Source organism: Rhagoletis zephyria, unplaced genomic scaffold, assembly GCF_001687245.7.
Source record: "Rhagoletis zephyria isolate East Lansing unplaced genomic scaffold, Rhagoletis_zephyria_1.1 Rzeph_scaffold_20427, whole genome shotgun sequence".
NCBI classification, from domain to species: domain Eukaryota; kingdom Metazoa; phylum Arthropoda; class Insecta; order Diptera; family Tephritidae; genus Rhagoletis; species Rhagoletis zephyria.
Window position 1 is genome coordinate 1 of NW_016177485.1, and position 3882 is coordinate 3882.

The 3882-nt window shown below is 36.2% G+C and overlaps 1 long non-coding RNA gene across 1 annotated transcript; it reads right to left on the reverse strand.

Moving 5' to 3' along the window:
- Positions 1-20: 20 nt before the first annotated feature.
- Positions 21-3564, reverse strand: LOC108380805 (uncharacterized). The gene is made up of 3 exons (XR_001849589.1): positions 3459-3564; positions 3271-3379; positions 21-73 (listed from the first exon to the last, which is right to left on the reverse strand). It is a non-coding gene; the product is annotated as an uncharacterized LOC108380805 (long non-coding RNA).
- Positions 3565-3882: the final 318 nt, after the last annotated feature.

A 3882-nucleotide genomic window follows, 5' to 3' on the forward strand; every position in this document is an offset into this window, starting at 1 on the left:
CCGTACATGAGCCGCGTCTCATTTTGATGTTGCCGTTGCCAGAAGCGCCCGTCGGTATTGCTTTGATTTCCACCTGTTGGTTCATATTTATGTATTTAAATGCAAACGATAAAACAGATATTGAAGAAATGGAAAAATCCTTAAATACATAGATACATACATATCGCTACCTTAATATAGAAAGGCCCTATCTGCCATCGTCGCTGATATACAAAAAGCCGTAACTAACTAAAAATCGAAAATTTACGTTTTAATTGATTATGATGCATTTGATCGCATTATGTGGCCCCAAATCGTTTTATGCAATAAAAGATTTTAGTTAGTTACGGCTTTGTGCATTTCAGCGACGATGTGAGATAGGGCCTTTCTATATTAAGGCAACGATATGTACATATGTCAGTACGTAGGTACAATCTTTGGAAAACGTTGAAGACGATAAACGAAAAATAAAATCGTATATAACACTTGAGCTATAAACTGTAAAAATTAATTAACGAATATGCTGGAATCTCCTTTGATTGCCCCAATAAAGTTTCGGTTTGCTATTTAGGCCGTAGATAAATTTTCAAAACTAAAGCAATTCAATAACTGAATAACTCAGTGAGAGGGAAGACCAGGGTGTTTGCAAAAAAACTCCAGATGACTTGTCTGAAGGATGCGTCAAGCTAGATCGAGTATGCTGTATGGTGCCATTAAGTTATTACAAACTTTAATAAGTCATATGTAAGTATAACTTGAGAAGTACATATGCAAAAATTTCATAAATCGCATAAAGGAAATACATATTTGCACATGCGGCTGTGTACACTTCTGCGCGGCCCTTTTTCTCCGACTTGATCGAGGTTGTAGTATGCATTTAGGCGCTAGCTGTTAGTAGACGCCTCAATAATAGCAGTCTGCTTGCGAACACAAAACATTCTGATTAGTAATTTTTTTTCAGAAAGTCGAATCTTGATATTTTAACTCGACACTTAAATTAAGTAGTCATTCAGATATCCCTATGGGAGGAGTTTTAAACCTCAAATATTACCTGTTTCCTTCGCCGTTAGGCTGCAAATTCTTAGAAATTCGAATGTACATCTTTGAACAATGCATGGAGAGCCTTTGGGCCGAACAGGTTCAGTTAGGTCGCATGTTTTGCGAGAGTTTAAACTCTTTGTCGTCCCTTTAGTAAATTTCAATTGATACTTTGTCGATTCCCCTTTGCAGGCTAGACTTGATAGTAGTAGACTTTTGGTCTACCGCTAAATCTAGTTTGAGTCTGGAGTCTGCTATTCTTTTTGGTAGTAAAAATCTGTCTGTCCATGTGGCTTAGCAACATTGTAGCACTTTGTAAGTTTCTACATCCTGTCTTTCTGGCGTTACAAGGTAAGATCATGGCCGTTTGATTTTCTGTAGATAATTGGTATGCCGTCGCTAGAGAGGCATTTAGAAGCACTGCCTATTTGGTTGTAGCAGCATACCCAAAAACCCTTTGGGGAGCTTGTATGCTGCTACAACAACAACAACAACTGCCTATTTGGTTAGCTCGTCGGGTTTTTCGTTATCTTCAGCATCTTATGTCCTTCTTATTGACTTTGTTGCTTTCCTATTGCCTTCAAACTATTCCTCAAACAATTTATGAAGCAATTTATCTTCGAGTAGGTAATATATGAAAGCAAAGCCTTAAAGGCTGCCTGACTAGTCAATATAAATGTTTATTCGCTGCAAACTATCTGCCGCTTTTCTTGTTGCCTTAATTTTAGCTTCAGAGTCTGGCAACTTTAAGGATCTGCAAATTTCCGGTTCAGAGCTGTAAACCATAGCCTATACTCAAGCGTCCATTTCCGAACCGTCACTGTAAGCCTGCCCGAAATCATCTAGCACCTCCGCACACTTACACCAACCACAAGCCTCTATTATAGCTCCAAAATACCTTACGAAGATCAGGTACGGGATCGCACAGAAGGATGGCGCTATACCACAATGATCATACGTACTGAATCCAAGTTGAAAACGGATCTCACAGATTCATGCTAAACAATATGGGAAATCTTAATTTCACATTGATCGCGTAAATTTTGAATAATTTTTTTATTTTTTTGAGTGTATTACTCATTTTTTTCATACAAACAATTTGTTAAACATACATACATGTATGGAAGAAAATCCTCCAAGAAACATTGCCGAAAATCAATTTAAAACTTAAAATTTTTTCTAGAAATTCTTATTAAAAAGTTTTCAAATTAGATGAAACTTTGAAGAATTTTCATAATTTCCGCACAAATTTTTAAACTTGGATCTATTCGGTTTTTTAGAAGGTGCACTAAACTTAAAACAATAAACATTAAATTAAAAAAAATGCCAAACTTTTATTTTTCACCACTTTTTCCTTTTTATTTTTTATGGATATTTGAATTTGATCTCAAATCTCAATAACAAGGCCTTTTATTTTTATATACGTAGATTTACCATATTTTTGTAATATTTGTATCCTTTAGCATTAAAAACATTAAGCATTTGAACCGAACCGAACCGAACCGCGGTTCAGAAATACTCATGAATCGGTTCTTGAACCGGTACAAGCTTTTTCTGATTGGTTCGAACCACTGAACCGAATACCTGAATTAAACTAATGAAAGGGGTATTCATTTTGACTGGAAAAGGCCCATAAAACCCAAAAACTTCAAGTTATCCCTCTCTCGAAAATTTATTAAAAAAATTTTTAACTAAAGTGCTTTTGGCGCCGTTCGACAGCTTGGACGTGAAACGGATGACAAATTTTGCCAGTTCGGTTGATCGCGCTGCAGCGTTTCCAACTGTTAATGTCAGACAGCAAAAAAACATGGTATTACCATATTGAACAAAAGACACAAAAAAAGTAGGCATACATTTTATATCAAAAATTTGTTCAACCGAACATTAAACTTATATAAAAAGTGGTTCGGTTCTCATTTGTGGAAATTTAGGTTCGATGAATAGTTCAGTTAATTAGTAGTAAAAACGGCCAATCCGGTTCAAACCCGGTTCACGTGCCTGTTCCAAACATTTCGAGAAAAATTAGGCTCCAGAACACTTAAAGTATTAGAAAAAGGTTCTTTCCCTCAAAGGAATGTTTTTCTGTTTTTGGAACGACTTTCCTTCATACCTTATCAAGCGTGGTTTGGAGACAAAACATTTCGACGCTCTATTTTATTTAGTGTATTGATATTTATTTAGCGTAGTTTTTCGTATCGGAAACACCATTTACCGAAAAAAAACAAAAACAAAGCAACTTAACAGTCCACTAACCTTCAATTCGGGCACCAGCACAGCATCACCATATTGATCGCGTATAGTCACAGTAATCTGAGTTGGCCAGCCGTAACGCAAAGGTTCGGTTATTGTGTTCAATTCGCATCTGATTGGAAACGTGACAGGGAAATTATTAAAAGAAAGGACTAGTTAAAATAAAACAAAGAAAAAAGTTAATGACTTACTTATTCGGATCGAGGCGTGATTCCGGTTGTAGCCAAGCAGCCAAACGAGCGCCAGATGAACCCGGTGCACCACTAATGAAATCTTTAAGAAATTGACGTTCATTTGATTGAGAGCTGAAAGAAAAAAAAGAAATAAATTAATTGCTTCACACAATTACGCAAAAGTAGTCGATTCACTTTACATTTAACAGGTGTAGTGGCTGTGAAAATTTAACGGCCAAGTAGACGAAAATAAAAAAAATCAGCTATTATAAGAAAACCCTCGATAGCGGAAAATCTTCAAATCAGAATTTCATGTCTACAAATGGGAATTCTAATTGTAATTCCGAGCGCGACTTAGGCAATCATTATGAACAACAATTTGAAAACCATTTCCCTAACTGGCTCAGCGGCGGCATTCACCTTTGTTCTTTATGGTTTCTTT